Below are 19,766 nucleotides of genomic sequence, written 5' to 3' on the forward strand. Positions count from 1 at the left end.
TATGATGACAGTGTGGTGGGGCTCCACACATCTCTCTCACACATCATCTGTCAGAATTGGGGGAAAAACAAGGAAGAGTCAGAAACTTAAAATAGATATGTGTTTATTAAATTTTATTCCATCACTAAAATACAACTGTTTTTTTTTTACTTTTCCAACTATGGAGAGGTAGAACAGTTACACTGTTAACGTACTGGAGGTATTTGAATCAAATGGCTGTAGGTTTAACAAATCCACCATTAGAGTGGCTAACACATCACTTTCTCTCACGCTTACTGATGCAAAAAATGATTTGGATTGAGATTCAACAAATTTGATATTCAGTAGTATCATGTTGATTTAAGAGCCTTTACTCAGACAATGACAATGCAGAATAAACAACTTAACATGTTATTTTTTTTATTAAGAAGAATCAAGCATGTTTGTGTTTGTGAATTTTGGCAGTGTTTTTGTTGCTGGTTTTATGGATCATGATGCCCTCATTTAATTTCATCTGTTCATCTCTTTTTCTTTCTCGGTTGGCTGATCCCTCTTCCTTCCGTAATCTGTGCTGGGCATGAAGGTAAGAGTTAATTAATGTGTGCTATAATAATAACAGTGATTAAAAGTGGCTCTTATGCTACAGTTAGAATGCAGAAATGTCAGCAGGTGTGTCACAGTTTTATTTCTGTGGAAAATCGGAGGCGGAGGTAAGACAAATGTCAAAGCACTCTGAAAGCAGTGTCATGCTAATGGCTGTACTGTTAAACCCAGCTCTGATCTGTGGATACTGAGATGGTATCGGATAACAAGGCCCCACAGTACCAAAGCGCATTTACTCTTGTTGCTGTCAATATGCCCGCATAGCATCTACATAAATCGTTAATAAGCATGTGTTTGGGAACGGGAGTCTGAGGTTTTATAATATCAGTATGTGTAAAATTTGTGAATAGCATATTTGATCAAACTTGTTCTTCAGTTCTTCATTATGGATTACACTTCTGAATACTTTATAAATGTGTTATAGCATGCCAATGTAGCCAAATATGTGCTTTATGAAGGCCTTGTGATTACTTAACAGCCTTGCCAGAGATAAGGTCAAATTAAAAATGAATAATTGCTAAGATCCAATTAAGTCAAACATGATGAACATATGTGGGGAGTACTGATGTCAAAAATAAGGTTTCAGTCATTTTATTCAGAGATTATAAGTTAATTAAGTTCATTCATTTAAAAAAAATTGTATAAATGGTATAAAGCACGAAAGCATTCAATATTTATTTGAATCAATGCAACATTTCTTGCTACTGTTTTGTGAACTGAAAATCTATTCCATATATTTCTACTTAGGCCAAAAAGGCTTGACTTTTTCAAAACAGTGTGGTGAACTACTATTTCCTGTTCTAGAAACATCCACCATAGCTTCTGGGTAAATTTGTCCCCCTGCATTTGACTCATCCTTTGTCGTTTTTTGAATGATTAATTTTCAGTTGTTTCAGTTGTTTTTTAATGTTTTATGTATGTATTTAAAAAAAAATGTTTTTTAATGTTAGCCTGGTGTTAAATTAATTATTGCTTAAAGCAGTCTTTTTCAAATAAATACGAGTTAATTTGATTGGATAGGAGTTATTGTGTGCGTCCTTGTGCCTGCGCTTTTCTTAATTTAAGGTAACAATGCTTCTTAATTCAATTGACAAGATCTGCTACATATGAGCAGTGGGAAAATGGTGTAAAGGAGAAGAAAGAATGGCTTTTGTCGGCTCGCCTTCTGTTTTTCAGGAGGCAATTAAGTTCTTTGCGTAATGAAATATACTGTTTTGTCCTCTGTGACTGTTGTGTGTGATTAAGCATTCTTTGTTCTTCGCCACGCATTGAAGACAGCCAGGAATTAAGAGTCAATGAAAACAGCCTTTTCAAGTAGACTCAGGGATGGCGTACGGAAAAGTAATGCCGCAAAGTGGCCGCAAGCAGTTTTCTCACAGTGTTTTGTCACAAGTTTTTCCAAGCGTCTTTTTTATTTATTTATTTTTAACCTTCTTTAGAAGGAACGGCATAATGAAAGTCATGAAAGAACTCGATTAGTCAGATTTCAGCCAGGGAAGGAAAAAAGCGTGTGACTTCCCTTTCAACAGAAAATGAAATGCAATTAAATTTTCCCTTGTGGTTTTTGTTGAAGCACTCCACGGAGCAGCACTGAACTAAATCAGATTTATGATTTCATATGTTCTTAACAGCCCACCACTTTCATGTTTTTTTGTTGCATTGGGTTTCTAAAACCGAGCAAACAACACAGTCGGCATATTACAACAGGAGAAATAGAACGAAATAATTTACTGTTCCCACGCGCAGTCTGCTTTTAAAACATCATGAAGGCAGATGAGCTCTGTTAAGTCTCGTTAAGGACCGCAAAGCTGATAAAAAAGCATGCCTGTTTTATTTGCCACAAACCTGGAAAGCAACCCAGTAACCTGCATGGGTTTGATTTTTCCTGCCAGGGGTGAAAAATCACTCTGGCTTTATAGGAGAATATTCTCCTATAACAGGAGTGTTGATTTACTACCACAGAAGTGCACTATCCTCAGTCCACTACCTCTGCATTTCTTATTCTGACCCTGGGTTTGAAAAAAGAAGGGATACTTCAGAGGAACGTATTAATGTATCCTATTTTATTGTTATTTTTTGCTTCCTTGCCTCTCTGGTATAAACAGAGTGAGGGTTCTTGACAGGAGCGGTTAAGATGCCACGTAAATGGTTCGGAAATCTATTGCTTACTTGTGTGTAATTTTGTGTCAGGTTGTGGGCTACTCTTCATGTGAACTGGGAAATTGAGCAGTTGCTGAAACGCTGCTCTTGATTTTCTTGGATATTGAATCTGTTTGTTTATTTACTTACGGAATCAAATTCGAGGAGCAGGGAATCCAAAACGGCGATTTGATAACCGAAGTTAGCTGCATCAAGTCGTTGGATACAGGTGTAATAGCAGAGCATAAAAACAACAAACAGGAAGGAATAAGAAAAGCTTTCAAAGCAAACTTGTATTCACTGGGCCCTTTTCTAGCCCTCTCTCTCTTTCTCTCTCTCTCTCTCTCTCTCTCTCTCTCTCTCACACAGAGTCATTTCCTCCCTCTCAAAGTGTCTGTTTTTTGAGCCCTGTTACATTTTTTAAACCTCGAGACGAATGAACGACGGTGCCTTATGCTGCGGTCCCGTGAGAATGTGACACGCTTCGTCGCATCGCGCCGCACGCCCGCGTCCTTCGCCGTTCATGGCCAAATTAAGAGTGGGAGGCCAGGAGACAGAACGAGGGGGGGGGGGAGGAGTGGTCTCCATAGTAACTGTTTGGAAGTGCGGATGTGGGAATGGCGAGAATCGGAAAGCGGAGAAACAAGAGAGGCCCGTTGTTGTTGTTTATGTTTGCATGTTGTTCATTTATTTATTCATGAATAATTAAGTTGTTGGCAAGCAGCTTGGCTGTACGCGTATTGCTTCCTTCAAATAAGAAGGGAAAGAAAAACATGCTCGTTTTTGCAGAACGCTTTATTACGAAGATAAGCATGTGCATGTGTCAAGCTGAGTGTTTTGTTTGTTTGCTACAAACTTTGTCATGCTTGAGTACTCATTGTTTTATTTTTGTATTATTTTCTTATTTGCATCACTGTATGAGGGCTATAGACAGCATTATACCCAAAAGAGACAATTAAAAAATATATACATATTTTAGAAGAATTGTTATGCTGAAAAGTACTACCCTCACTTATGCAAGGTACAGTGGACAGTATTTTCCTTTTTTTTCTTCTTTTTTTTTTCTTTTTTTAAAACTTTTTTAATCATTTAAGACCAACATTAAATCCTATAAGAAGAAATGCAAACGGTTTGTGAAAAAACAGTACTTCATGGCTTTGCAGGCTAGTAAAATATAATAATGGGTACTTATCAGTATTGATGTGTGAAGCCAATAAAATGAAAGCTTGAACAGAAATATCAAATGTTACAGTTTGAACTACTTCAGAGACTTTTAACATGAAAAGCAAGTCATAAAGATGAATCCTTTTATAAAGATGAGCCAATGTTTTTAAAGAACTGTGAAACTGTTGCAGAGCCTTCAGACACAGACCAAACAAATTTGTTTGTTTGTAAAGTTTTTAGGGTGGCCTCGCTGACCTTTTATGTTTTGGAAACAATTTTTGTGTGAATACGGATTTGCATTCTGAGCCATGGATACCAGAAGTTGCCCTTTTCCAACAGCAAAAATCTCCAAAGTGAGACGTCACCTCTCCCCAGTGTAAATAGTCTTAAGTATCTGCACCCTGTTGCACCAACTACAGCTTATTCCCTACAATCAAACTGGACTGGGCTTGTAACCAGAAGAGACTAGATTGAATTCCCAGGTGGAACACTGCATTTGTACCTAGCAAGAGGAAGTGGAGGTGCGTGTCCTTAATGGCTCCATTCCATAGTCGGCTGTAAACGGTCCTTACGCACAGCACTTGAAAAATAAAACTCGGTAATAAAAACAAATTGGATTATGTTCAGACTCTGCAACAATCTATTCTTACAAAGGAGAGTTAGAAGGGCAGCATACTCCCATTGGTCCGTCTGTATCGAGATAAATTATGTTGTGGTACTCCTTTGCTTTCCTCAGGGTGCAAATTACCCATACAAATTTACATATAGAGCCCATAGTAAGTCATTAAAATCTTCACTTAATTTATAGGCAAAGCCCCGCTTGCCTATAAATTAAGGGACGACTTAGAACTGGTTCAGAAGTAAACCAGCTAGGGAATACGTGATGTCAATTAAAATGCAAGGAAATCGCATATTAATTGTCCAAAATCGCTCCGTATGCAAATATTTCACTGACCTCACTCTTCATTTTTGGCATCTGGCCCAATTAATCCGCAACATACAGTGAGCTCCATAATGTTTGGGACATATACATATTTTTTCTTGATTTGGCTCTGTATACTACAAATTTAGATTTGTGATCAAGCAAACAACATAGACCAAACCTTAGGCTTACCAAAAGCAGCTATTTGGAACATCAGTAAGAAGAAAGAGAGCACTGGTAAGCTCACAGGGCCTGGTAGGACGACCAGTTGATGACCGAAGAATTCTTGCCATAATGAAGAAATCTGTATATAAAGCAAATGAGAGGGTGGGCACATGCTTCATATGTTCGTCTTTTCCCCAGTCGCAGTTGCAGCTCTCGCCTTCTGTTGATCTAATTTCATAAACACTTTGCCTACTGTAATGTCGCAGAGCAACACGCCACAATCTGCTCTCCATATATTTTCAGCCATTTTCTCACTTTACTCATCACTAGTCTGCACATTGTGGTTGTGTCCCCTCTTGCTGTGTGGTCTTGCACGTGTAGTGGTTTTCTTCATGGCATTATATGTGACCGAAAGCAAAACAAAACAAAGTATCTTGCAAATTAATTTTCAAAATTACAACAAAATAATACTGCTCAAGGACTTTCAGAGACAGGTTTAAAAAAACCACAAATGACAAATGACGAGCCAATCAATGATAACTTAACCCCTTCAGTCCCAAGTGTGCCATCTGTCACTCACGTAACTACTGCAAAAATCCAATCGTGCCATATGGCACTCTTAACCTTATGCCAAAATGACCGCTATACTATTGTTTTGATCCTCTATTAAAACCCGAGTAAATTCTCAACTTTCTCACTTTTCTCAATGAAAGCCCTTGGGATTTGTGTGGAGCCACTTCATATTGGGCTTGGGACTGAAAGGGTTAAAGGAAATACTGTTACTCCCCAAAATAATAAAACCACATGCTTTAGAATGTTTTAAATGCTGTGGCCCTGGCCTCTTGTGGCGGGAGGTTTCGGCCATTAAGAACCCAGCGCCGCTGTGACACCCCCTCTTCTCAAACCTCCGGCGGATCCGGCTGGAGCGTCTCCCGTCCGCCGCCCACGCCGCTCCTCGTCCCGGCCGTGGAGGCACCCCACGCCCGTCCCCGCCCGGGTCTTAAGTGCAGCGTTACACGAGCCTCAGCGCTCGCCGCAGATGCGAACGGACAGGCTGTCTCCTCCTGAGATGGCGGTGAAAGCCCTTTTTCAATCGGCCCATAATGCCCAGCTAACTCCGGGCCGCTGCCCGTGCGACCTCCCCGTGTCAGCCGCAGTGCGCCTGGGGGGAGAATCCGTAAGAGAGCCCGATTCACAAACCACAGCCACGCTCATCAGGAGTATTATTAACTACAGAAATGAGGATGCCTTTATTTAGTTGTTGTTGTAGTTTTTTTTACCTGTATTACATTCATGCTTTAATGAGCTGTTTTTCCCCCCTCTTTCCATGGCAACAGCAGATTTGGTATTGCTTGTGTTTTTTTGTTTTTTCTTCTTTGGATCAGTATCTACAATGTGTGTCTTGGGAATTTGCAGAGATATTAAACGCTTGGAGCAGTTTGACTACAGCAGTGCCCTGGCGTGGAAACACATGTGGAATTTTAAAAAGATCTGACAGAAGCTCTTAGCTCCTTGAAACGCACATCTTGTCCACTAGTGCCAAAGATGTGCAATTCTATACAGGCTCACAATAGATGTGGAAGACATAGCATAGAAGGGCCTCCTCTTGGGGCGGGTGCAACCTGTTTCTTTTTATTATGATCTTCAATTCAACAGAAATCTTAGTGTTTTAAATTATAACGGGTTACCATATTACTCTAAGTATTACCGATGATGTTTGTCACCAAGTTCCTTGATCATTACTTGACCAGTGGTCGCGTTAGTCCATGGAATGCTGCATCTATGGAATGCAGGACATTTCAAAATCTGTGTTTTACACTAATTCACTTAAGTTCTTTGCGTAATATATATTTTTGAATACTATGCCAACTCAAATTGGTTACACAATAAATATATGTTATTCATAATTTTATTGTGACACATTATTAGAAGCAGGTTAAAATAGTGTGATTAGCGGGATGAAATAAGCTACAGTAAATAATGTTTTGGTGTTCTAATCAAAACCCATTTTTGCCACACAGGCTAATATGAAAAAAACCCTAGGGGCGTTTTCTGTTTTAATTTACTCATGTTGAACAGCTAGCTAGAGTGCGACATCTCATTTTCAGCTTTTCATTCAAATTAAGCTCTTTTTCTCAATGCTACCAGCGGCTGTGTAAATATTATGACAAACAACACAAATGTCAGATACCAAACGACATTTGGCTCTAAAAAACTGGAGGAATTATTTTGGTGTGGTTCAAGTCTGTGTCAGTACCCACTGCTACAACCTTAAAATATGTATGTTTATAGACATTTTTGAAGTAGACGCATTCCTTAAGAAAACTGATTATTTCCTTGTGACAGAATAATATTGGGTAGCATCAGAAGTTATGCAGTTAGCCAGCTCTGTTTGACCAGCAGAAAGGCAGGTTAATGTGTCAGTGTCAGGCGATGTCAGTTGCCCATAAACATGAGAATTTTATTGTAGTGTTTTCATTAACTGTGAGCTGCATTGAGCCATGAAAAAAAACATTAGGTACAAGATTAACGTTAAAATGCATACAGACTTAATGAACTGAGTTTGTCCAACACAAAACTATTCTGCGGTTGTAATGCACAGCATAGCTGCTCAGATGTTATCATTTGGTTTCTCTTTAATGGATTCTTTCTCTTGAGTTTGTGCATTACATAAATCCAATTAATAAATCACAGACACTGAGTTCATCTTTTGCAGACACCATGTTCTACAGTTAAAAGAATAATACTTTGACAGCCCAGTAGGTCTGTCTAAACAAGGTGTTATGTGTCCTTTGGAGAGAAGAGCACTAGCTGATGAAATGTGCGAATATTGAAAAAATAATAAAATGTTTTCTGCACAGTTATATTTTTGCATTTAAAGTCATTGATGTTTTCTGTGAATTCTCTGTAGACAACCCTAATTCTTTCCTTTCTCTTTTTGTGCACGGTTACTTGATTTGCACCAATACTTCAGTGAATGAATGTGGCTCAGAGAAGGTTTGAAGCTGTCGCACAATAAGGAACGCTGCTCTCACAATTCTTTCTTCGCAGATATACACCCCAGTGGGACACATTCAGCCAAGTAATTATAATGGGGAAGAAGTTTTAGATATAGTTTTTTATTTGCCGTAGTGGGTTTCTATAGGAATAGCTGGATCCCATAGTACAGTAGGTCCTGATTACCTGAGGTGAAGAAATGACTTTGGGAATTGGGTAACTGCCCGATGTTTTTAAGAGTGATTAAATATGGTATGTCTAACAGGGGGACCAATGGACCAATCCCAGTACTTGAAGCAACACACAGTAAAATGTGTGCTCTTTAAAAACTGTACATGCTGCGGATCCGGAAGCTTGGTGGTTCAAGCCCTGGTGTAGCCACGATAAATCCGCACAGCTGATGGGCCCTTGAGCAAGGCCCTTAACCCCTTGCTTTGTCTAATCAACTGTAAATTGCTTTGGATTAAAGCATCAGCTAAATAACAAATTATTTCTTTAATACTTTACTTTAATATATATACTGCCACACAGTGGTCATTCAGCAGTCAGCTGACTGTTTAAGTCCACCCCTTCTCTAACACGCACGCACACACACACACACGCACACACACACGTTCGGGCAGTCACAGGCAAGGCAGTAATATTTAGTGTTGGCGTTGCCTGTTCATTAACCTTGAGTGAGATATCAGTAAAATGTCAGCATCCCCTTGAAACCTAACGCATATCCTGTTCCCCTGCAATCCCCATCACCCCGCCCTGGTGTCTAACTAAAGCTGAAGCTAAATCGCTTACCTCTTTCATACGCCACAAGGTTGCCTGGATGCACTCCCTTTCCTTACATGTATTTGATGGTTGTTTGACGTATTTATTTTTTCTCTACATTAGCTTGTAGCATGGAGTATGTCATTGAAGTAGGTTGCTGATTGGCATGTCTTGAAAACAGCATTTGTTCTCCTCCCTTGCTTCAGGTGTAACTGCCTCCTTATCTAGGTCCTTAACCTGAAAACGGCGAGGGCAGCGCTGGGCTAATGGGATCGCTCCCTCATCAAACCCGGTGGGAGCTGCCATTTTGTGTCCTTTCAGTGAGCACAGAGGTTCAGAGCGTAGCTGCAGCTTCACAGCCACTCATAGCCCCTCGCTCATCATCTGGCCCCCAGTTTTGGGCCACACCTTTTGTGAGAGGAAATGGACATCGACCACAAATTGATCAGACCTTTCAATGGCCCAGCACTGCTGTCAGGGCCTTTGTAGTTTAAATGGATCATCGGGATCGCAGAGAGCCCGAGGCCCCCTTCCTAGTGTTACGTCTGCGGCTTGATGGAAACCTACGGATTTTTCCACTTCTACACCACACATTTTAGACAAGATACCTTCTGTGGTCTTTTCACAGTCTGTCCTTTCCCGGGCATTGGTCTATAAGGGCATACTATTACCAAACGGATTATTAGTTAAAAGTCAAATGCAAAAAGATTAAACGGGAAAAGGAATACCGAGAATGTGTACAGTTATCCTGAAGATTTAGAGTGAATATGAAACTTTTTTTAATTGGCACATCGGTTTTCTGTAATAAGAGCAGTCGTAAAAATTTTACTGTCTTCATTTCATTGGGGAAATGGAGGAAGTTGGGTAGTGGTAAAATGAATGCTGTTATGTTTATCCTGGTCATAAAGTTCATAAGTGTCCATAATCTATGATGTCAACCAATCTGCTATTTTCTGCCATTTGACTTGCATTTATTATTTATTTATTGTTTAGCAAGTTACTGTGGAAGTCATAAATTATAACACTAGCCACAGTAAAATATGAATACCACCTGGAACCATTCACCTACACGCTGGTATTAAAAGACTTGTGCTAGAAAGGGAACTGAAGCAAATGATGAGAGGTGCCCAATCATGTGCCATTCAAGGCCAAGAGAATGCAAATTTTCATAATAACCAGTCCATTCACCTGCTGATTTCACTAATTAGTTCCCTCCTCTCTGGATGAAGGTGTGTAAATGAGTGAAATCAGCAGGTGTAGCACTTGGCTGGAATGAAAGCCTGTATTACAATATAGGCTGCCTTCCTAAGATGGATCTTTCAACCACATACCTGTAGATAAATTCATGCACAAGCTTGAAGGTTTACACCTGTGCTCTCAAGGCCTTTGGATTATTTAAAGCCACAGGCATGTGAAAGTTTATTAAAAGCTTTTTATCATCAATGACAGAAATTAATGTAAGAAATATGCTAGCTAAGCACTAAAGATCAACTGCAAAGAGAGTTGAAATGATTAAGAAAATGCGCAACAGTTTCCTATAAAAGCTGCTCTTATCTGTAGACGAATTGAGTTGCTTGCATCTGACTTGGCTGTGTTGTAACTCCCAGTGATTCACTGAAATAAAGACTCCTATGATGTTGTCATTGCACCTGAAGATACCATTACTATATTGGTTTAGGTTATTCGTAGATGTATGAAACTTTTATTCATAATATATAAAACAGTTTAGATGGCATTAAGTGGTACAGAATCGTAATTTGGCATAATTGTGGAATGACTGCTCAAGAAAATCACCTGCAGCACGTCTGGGTGAGAATATGCAGTACAATCTAGTAGCACTGATATACTGTTTTATTAAGTGCATACTACATTTGGGTGATGGATTACTACACATTAAAACCAAGGTTTTATGTATGAGCTTCTGTCCTCACCCTGAGAAGTTGTGTGATTGATCCTATATGGAGTCATACCAAAGGCTTTGTTTAAATTGTTACGAAAGCCTTTCTTTGTTGGATTAAAAATATTTCTCTGCCTTTCTGCTTGGCACTGCATTAAAACAGTTGGTTAGACCCAGTGTTAGACCAGTGTCCCTTCCAGATGATTTAGTTGGACATCATGCGACATCATGCTTCAGAAATCAAGATGCATTTTTGTTATTTTATTAGTACAGCCGTGTACACCTCCACCCCCCAATAAATACATGAAATAATCTCCCAGAAACAGTGCAGCGTGTGTACCTTGGCAGATGGTGTGGATGCTGCCCCTCTTCTCTAGACCGCATGCAGAGTCTGAGGTCTGTCTGCCATCTTGCTTTTGGCTTGCCCCTGCTCAAGGTCGATGTCGTCAGTAAAGGATGGGAATGAGCGGGAACTGCATCGACCCCCCCCCTTCCGCTTCTCCCGATGCTGGGCTCTACAGTGCTGGAGGCTCTCAAGCCATACATTATTTACCACTCTCCGGCTCATGCTACTTGTCCAAGATGGCCATGAACAGTCATTTTTTTTCCCCCTCATGATTTTTTGCTCCATTGTATTGACAGAAACCCCTGGCAAATGCAGTTTCACTCATTGTGTTTGAGGCATACAGTAAGTACCCTGTAGGAACTCTCGAGATTGTGTGTATGGAGACCATGAAACCCCATCCATACATCAAACAGTGTGGAGGATAATTCTTGAATTATGGTGGTTTTGTTGATAGCTGTAATTGTTGGTGAAAAGGACTTTGCTTGAATGGGAGAGAGAGTGCTCTGTCCTCGGTCACAAGACCCATGCCGGTGGAAATGCCTGTCTGGTTGTTCAATCAGGCTTCGTAGATAATACTTTAATTGCTTCTCTGAATGATGCTCCAGTGGGTTTTGCGGAAAAGAATATCTCATCTGTGGGAGAGGAAAAGCGACCGTGAGTGGCTGTCTCAGGTGACCGTGGTAGTGCGCTCCACAGCACAGATCTGGGATCGCATTACCCGGCCCTAATCCCAACCCCAACCGCAGGCTCCTCTAAACTAACCAGATACTCAGCTCTGTGTCTTTTACATGCAAAGCGCTGTCTCCCTACCGCTGGAGCCGAAGAACCTTCCGGTCTGATGTGATTATGGGGAATGGAGAAAATGCAATGACCAGTAAGCAGATGGACAGAACTGGACATTCTGCACTGTAACATGACACCGGAAACTCCAGCAACTAGACTAAAACTAATCATGTTGGTAAGCATGGAGTATGTAATCATAGTTAAATTATAGATATGTAGGAAAAATGAAAACTCCTCACACGGGGGTGTCCCCAGCTAAAGAGCTTTCATATGCAGTCCACGGCACCCGACCCACCAGCGGCGGTCGTCAAACAGTGGCCGGCTGAATCCTCCGTGTCAGTTTGGGCTCAGATGTTGTCCTACGGAGCGGCCGGCCAGCGTTAGCGCTGGCGCGGTCCAGATTTGATCAGAGAACGCGGGGCTCGTCCACGCTCCACAGCTTCAGAACCCGTCTGCAGGCGCGTACCGCAGAGATTTCTCCTGCTTTCTGACCCAGTCTCCCTGAAGCCGGCCAGAACTCCCACTGTTAGGGAACAGGTGCTGCTCGGCACACTCCTGCAGAGACGGCTTTAACAGGGGAGATACCAGAGCCCTTAATCAGGCTATAAATAAACCTCACCAAAACAGCAATGACCCCAGGCTAGCTCACCGCGCAGGTGTGCGTAGAATTGCGTGTAAAGACGCCCAACAAAACCAGGCCACAGCGCTTTAGGCCTGTTTCTTTCTTCCGTTGAATTCAGTGCAGACAGTTTATTTGCTTTTCTGAATGAACTTTGTTATGTATCTCCGAATAAAGTGTCGGCTGACAAGCGAAGTGTTAAGATCGAGGTTTTCGCAATGAATTGGGAGGTAGCCAACAAGGGTGGCTGTGCGCAGCCTGTATTTAGACTATCCGTAAAGTAGGGCATGAGTCACGATTTGTTTGAGCGGAGATGTTTTCAATTAACCTCACTGCACATTTTCAGGCTCAGATAATGATGTAGTTAAAAAATTTGCCTGAGATTTGTGCAGCTGTTAAATGTTTTTTTCGCTGCAACAATGTCCCTGTATCCAATAAAATTACATGTCACTTTTTTCCTGCACTTACAGTGATTTATTGATAACTGTCTGTGAGTTCAGTGCTGCCCCTTCTCCAGTAAATTCCCTTTTTTGTGTCATTTTATCGTCGGCAGTGTCTGGCAAAAGTCAGATTTAATGACCAGACTACTGCCAGGAGAGAAGTGTCAAGGTTATAGTCTTGAAATCGTATAAATGTACTGTCCTATCAAAAGGACAAAAGTGTTTTGGAAGAACTTTCATCTGTGGCTAAAACATATTTTTAAGAACTGTCACCTTGGCTGGAAAGAAATCCTAACAAATAATGTCCTTTAGCAGTTGTAATCTAATACACTGACAAGCCTGGACGTTCTGCTACATTTGACTAGCCCACCAGCCTCGTGTGGCCTGAAACTCTGCAGGCAGTGTCTGTGTGGCGGGCAGAACTTTGTCCATAAATATTGAAAAGATTTTGGTTTTAAAGTTTAAAAATACACTTGGGCATTTCAAATCTTGCATTTTCTCTTACATGAGTAATTTCCAGTCATGCTGGCATTGCAGCACTCATCTCTTCTTCCTTTGTCATTTTTTGAGTTTGCCAACAGGCCTTTTCTCTTCTCCACAGCCGGTGATATCAGTGCAGTAGTAGCTACAGGTTATTGGTTACCTAAGATTATTGTTCGGTAGCCTAGCCAGCTATTGATGACATTAATAAAGCAAGAACACCTGCATCTTCAGCTTGCTGATCATCGCCTAATGGTAATGCTGTAAATATTTTAACAGTCTGCTACCTTATTCGCAAGCTTTATTGGCTACTTGGTATCTTTTTGTCCTACCAGCACCTTGAGTCAACCTCGAATTCCCTTGCCAGCTGGGTTGCTTCTTTGTATCATTCCGAATAGCTGTTTGCGTTGGAAAGTAGTGTCAGACTGGTTATTCCATACCCCACTTGACTCTTACTTAAGGCATAGTTTTTGTCTGGTATATCTATCACAGTTGTGTTTGGGGAGAAGAACACAAACTGAAGACACAAGCAAGAAATCTGCTGCGATGAAGCGGAGCCTGAAAAAGTGCTGTTTCTGCCTGGTGCTGCTGGACTCCAGCGTGTTGAATAATCTGCACTCGTGCGTTAGCGCTGCCCTGCTGCCCTGCGATTACTCAGGAACAGAGCGGGGCGAGGGGGATGCCTGCACATAGGGGTCCAACCCTGCGAGGCACTTCCTCTTCCCAGCATGCATCCCTCTGTCAGCCATATTCTTAAAGAAAACAATAATCTAACCCATTACCATCCACAAAACAAACCCCCTGTGGCAGTGATTTATGGTGACCCAAGAAATTATGGGTTTCTGGTGCTAAAACTCCCTGAGCACAAATTCAGAAAATTTCTTCCATAAAAGAAAAGTGAATGTGAATACTGTGTGTGTACATCCATACTTTATACTGGATACACATGCATTTTAATGCTTTTATTCATGTCCACGTACCAAAGTAACATCAAACGACATACTGTAGAGACACACGGCACATAATAATGACATGGAGACTTGTGGGTTCATTAGGGGTATAAGTAGCAGCACTGCCTCCAAATCTGAAACTATCCAGACTGTTAATAATAAAATTCTGAACCAAAACCAAAGAGACACAACAAACAAAAACTACCAAGAAATTACAAAGTTTGCAGTCAAAACAAGTATTTTATTAAACTCAGAATAAACAGACGTTGGCATGACAAAAAAGTAATGAGACGCTACAAAAATCCCTGGGAAATCCTGGCTGGATAAAGCAGGCTCACCAGTCTCTTAACTCGCCCTGCAAGCCTGAGGATATTCTTATCTGCTTACCGATGAAAACAAAGGGGGTGAGTCTTCCAGCAAACTAGCTTACCACACTATCTCCATGCAATAGAAAACAAAACAAAACATAATCTGCTGGGTGACAAAATATTATTAATTTTATATAAATACGGCAAGCGACACAAAAGGGTGGCACTGACGTGGCAGACGACCATCGAAAAAACAGCCGCCCCCTTCCCACGCACTGGAGGGCCTGATGGACTGGTCTCCATTGTCTTTCAATAGTAACATTAGCGGCAATTACCTACGTCACACATTCAGAAAAACACGAGAGAGACGTAGAGCAAGTTCAGCTGGGAAACAGACATAGAACAGAGTCTTGCCAGCTACTTTGCTCGCTATTTTGAGATTCTAGTCAGTTGCTGTGACCCCTCACCAGTAATCCGTGGACATTGGCGAGGCTATCAAATATAAATACTAATACTCTATCTATACACACACAGATATGTAGTAAATATATTTTTAGTTTTGTCTTGCTCAGGTAGGAATGGAACGGTCCCAGAGGACGCTGTGTCCTAGATATCATTATCATTAGCACAAAACCGAAACCCAAGAATTAACTTGGGAGCAGGAAAGTAAATTGGATATTACAACTGTGTCTCACGACAGCAATCACGACAGCGATTCAGCAGGGGAGTCCAGGGGAGTAGAGGCTCCTACGTCATTATCCGCAGGAGTAGCTAGTAATTCCAGGGAATTATCCCCTTGCCCCTCTGTGACAGTCGCGTTGAGCGGAGCCTGACAACTGAGGGCTAAAAATGTGTCAGTTTGAAGCCAACACAATGACAAAGCAGCACACCAGTTTTATTTCTTCATATCTTATGTTTTAACTTTGCATATTCATCGGCGATCTGCGCTGTAGTCGTGTGGAGCCAGTTGATCCATTGCCTGCAGGGATATGTCAGAATGGGCCGCCGTCTATCTCCCGGCTTCACTTTTCATCTGCGTTACACAGCCCAGGTGTAGCAGCAGTAGCGTGGGGAATAGAAACTAATTACATCCCATTTGTAAACCAGTCATGTTGGAGGATCAAAGCTGTTCCGTTTTTATATCCTCGGCGCGGATTTGTACGGCGGACGCAGAGCCCGGTTAGCCGTAGCGCAGCCGACAGCAGGGGGGTGGGGGTCTGGCAAACTGGGGGCTCACCAGAAATTAGAGAAAAAAAAAAAAAAAGGTACTCTCTCATTTCTGTCACGGTTGTCCTGTGATGCACCCTGAAGTACTGCACTCCCAAAAAAATTAATAATAATAATTAAGTACGTGTGCTTCAAAACAATATTGACATCGGCCACCTGTTCAATCGCTGCACGTGTGGGCGGGTGGCATCTGCCCAGGATCGATGGGAGCCACCGTTTTGAACAAATCGGGTTAAATGTATAATGCTAGTGGAGGTGTGAAGCACCTCCAAACCGAGGTGAGGACAGTGGAATAATAAAAAAGGGAGACCACAACTATTCGATGGAAAACTGCCCTCTCGTCGAAACTCTGGCGTGTTTACACCCTCTAAATTTATCCATGAAGATTTAATTTGCCCTTGGAGTTAAAATAAATAAACACACTTCTGAAGCTTGGGGAGTTTAAAGGATGACTGTTTTGAGTGCCGAGGGCATGAGTGCTGTCATGTGCTGATGAGTCTCACAGGAAGCCAAACGGTTTGATGGGTTTAATATGCATTAATGTAGCTGCATCTCTTGACACGGTTCACTCTACCACTTTGGTTCCTGAAGATCTCCCAGCTTAGGGCTTTTACAGTGAGCACTGAGGCAGTTTATATTCTCATCTTTTACCCTCATTTCTGCGCCATCGAGACAGACAACATGTCTGGCTCTGTAAAGGAGCTGTTTATTCGCTTATTTCCAGACGGTTAAGGTTCGTGGAGGCGCTCTCTGTTATTGAGGTTTCCGTGAATTTAACCTGCTGTAGCCAAATTATAAATGGCGTTTTAAAATTTGTCTCCCACCAAAAGCTCTTTTTCTTGCTCTGCACTTTTCCCAAAAGTGTCTGCTTCAAATTTTTGAGATGTTTGAGTAGACAAAAATACCAATGGAACATCAACAAGTTTTCTGAGCTTAATTTCTCTATGGTACTCCTAGCTATATTTTCATTATTGTTTGAGGGAGAGTGTTGTGGTTGTTGTTTGTGGTGTGGTGAAATTGATGTTTAGAGAGGCTTACCGATCAAAATGGAATCCCTGCCAGCCTAGCCTGTAACCTTTCCCAGCTCAAGACAAATGTGAATAAGATCGATCTGTTCCATTGATCTACTTTCCACAGTTTCTCTTTTGAAACCCCCTCAACTTTGAGCAATCTTCTTCACTACTTTTCCATCAGCAAACACTCATTATCCCAGCGTCTTGGTTAGTAAATTAATGGTTTTAAAAGTGTTTTGATTTCAGTTTTTTTGGACAAACATAAGTGTCTGTCTGTATGTGTCTGTAATGTGAAAAACACATTGCAACTAGAGCTGAAATAGATTACAAGTTTCTTGGGCAACTGAGAGGTATTACTGTGTAATATGTGCAGATCAATATGGTGTGGAGGACCGAAATTGAACTGACATTTATATATTAAAGGAAAAAAATGCAAATAATGTTTGACAAGTTCAGAATTTTGGAATGGTAGAGGGGGCATGCATCAAATCTCTGGTAGGGTCTTTCTATCGGTAACACTGGCGAAAGATCCTCCACTCCCTCTGTTTGATGGTATGCCCAGAGAGGCCTCGGTATTGGCAGGCCGGCCTTGTCCGCAAGCCTTACGACTGTGTTATTAATGCAAGCGTAAGTGTTTATTTATGTATTTTCTCCCACAGCATCTGTCTCGCATTGTGCTGCCGATCAGATATGAGGGAACACATAGCCTCATCTCAAGCGGCAGTTGGAGGAATACGATTTAAATGTGCAAGGGAGGGAGAGGGGGCAGGGACTGAGAGATGGAGGAGCAAGACTGCAGCTTCTGTCCTGGCTCGTGTCTGTCTTGGCCGAATGAACCTATTGTCTGTGCCTCTGACAAAAATCAAAGCCAAGTTTCAGTCAGCCTGGATAATGAATGTGCTGCTTATCTCTGCGAAGGAGCTTGTCACTTGGTGGCTACTGTACACAGCTGGGCTAGTTTAGCGCTGAGCTTGGGGGCAGGGATGGTCCTCATTACGCAGGCAAGTGTAGTAAAGCGACCAGCTGCCTTTTCCTGATACAAGTATTGCTTTTACCAATCCCAGAATGCTCAAAATACAAAGCAAGAGAAGGGAGGACAATCTGCTGGAGTGCATGACTTTCAGTGACGGATTTATACAGGCGGAAATGTGACACTTGTTCGATGATTATTAAAGGGTAACAGCATAACATCACGTCAAGTAGCCTAGCCTCCAAGCACTTTTTTTTTTTCATCTTTTGGAAGAATCTTTCTTTAAAGAAAGAAGGCAAACCTGACTTTTCAAAACAATTTATTTATCTTTTAATGTAGACCATTAATCATCCTGTGTTTGAAGCTCCAGAGGGAACAAGTGTGCAAGACGACCCAAGGAGAACATTTTCCAGATGTTTGTGTTTTTTTGGGGGGGGGTTTTTTTTGCAAATATTTCATTTCGCAATCCCCCTTACATTACATTTGATGAATTCTACATACGGGGGAACTTTCTGCACTCTGGCAACTCTGCGATGAAATCTGAACCTCCCCCTGCGGAGTGTGTGGGGTGCAGTGTGTGGAGTAGAGTGGGTGGAGTGAAGTGTGTGCGTGTGTGGAGTGTGTGCGTGTGTGGAGTGAAGCGCGTGGAGTGTGTGCGTGTAGAGTGGAGCACGTGGAGTGTGCGTGTAGAGCGTGTGGAGCGTGTGCGTGTAGAGTGGAGCACGTGGAGTGTGTGCGTGTAGAGTGGAGTGTGTGCGTGTAGAGTGGAGCGTGTAGAGTGTGTGTGGTGTGTGCGTGTAGAGTGTGTGGGGTGTGTGCGTGTAGAGTGGAGCACGTGGAGTGTGTGCGTGTAGAGCGTGTGGAGCGTGTGGAGCGTGTGCGTGTAGAGTGTGTGGAGCGTGTGCGTGTAGAGTGGAGCACATGGAGTGTGTGCGTGTAGAGTGGAGTGTGTGCGTGTAGAGTGGAGCGTGTAGAGTGTGTGTGGTGTGTGCGTGTAGAGTGTGTGGGGTGTGTGCGTGTAGAGTGCAGCGCGTGGAGTGGAACAGGAGTGCGAGGCTCCCATATGTCAGCACACAAAGCCGGGCGCCGTGACGGGATGAGGAGCGGCCCCATCGCTCAAAGCCCACGCGCCTGTTTAGCCTGGAGCGCAGGGTTCATTAAAGCACTCCTGCCTCTGTTCTGGAGAGGCAACGGACACTGCTATCAATATGCCACCATTAGCCATTACCAGATCTCTCCCACCGACACGCGCGTACGGAGACACGCACACACACGGACCCTGCTGCCCTCCATTACACGTTGCTAGGAAACAGGAGATGGAAACGATCCTGTTATTGAAGAGGTCTCCTTTTTGAGGAAAGCCTGTCCATTGAGAGCGGGAAGTATGTGAGGCCGGCAACGGAGAAGTCTCTGCTCCGGCTTAAAGGAGTACGTTTGACCAGGAGTGAGGAAAGATGGTGGGGAAAGGGACAAGCCCCTCTGTGAATTCTCTCAGGGGTGTTGCAATCATTCGGCTCTGGTGTTCCTTGCCCTGGAGTCTCCAGTCAGATCCGGAGTAAAGTGGCTCTGCGGCGGAGGCCTAAAAGGGGTTAATTTGGTGCAATTCCCATACATTTGTGCCGCTAGCAGTTCCGTATGAATAGCTTTATCGACTCGACGCAGGGCAGCTTTTCCTTATTTCTTTATCTCTTACGAGGCTTCCTCTATTGTGTGCCCGATAGGAGAATGAGGGAAAAAGTCTTCAAATTATTATTGTGAACAGAATTTATCATTTGGGGATTTAGTGTTGAGCCAAACTATTTTCCATCGTTATGTCCCGCTGTATTTTTCCCCTTGCTCCCTGGGGTTTCACGGTGACACATCCCCACCTCGCTGAGGGGAATTGGTGTGGAATTTCTGCTTCCCACAGCTGTTTTTCCGTTGTGCGTAATGGTAATCATCATTTTTCACTTCCCAGATGTATCGGGTCAAGGTTTTATGTGAACTTCCAGCATGTAATCTA

At 42.3% G+C, this 19,766-nt stretch overlaps 1 protein-coding gene across 5 annotated transcripts in view; it reads left to right on the plus strand.

Moving 5' to 3' along the window:
- Window positions 1–19,766, plus strand: part of LOC133107675 (neural cell adhesion molecule 1-like) — a 209,556-nt gene that overhangs the window by 99,053 nt on the left and 90,737 nt on the right. The window lies entirely within an intron of this gene.

Source organism: Conger conger, chromosome 13 (genome assembly GCF_963514075.1).
Source record: "Conger conger chromosome 13, fConCon1.1, whole genome shotgun sequence".
NCBI lineage: Eukaryota > Metazoa > Chordata > Actinopteri > Anguilliformes > Congridae > Conger > Conger conger.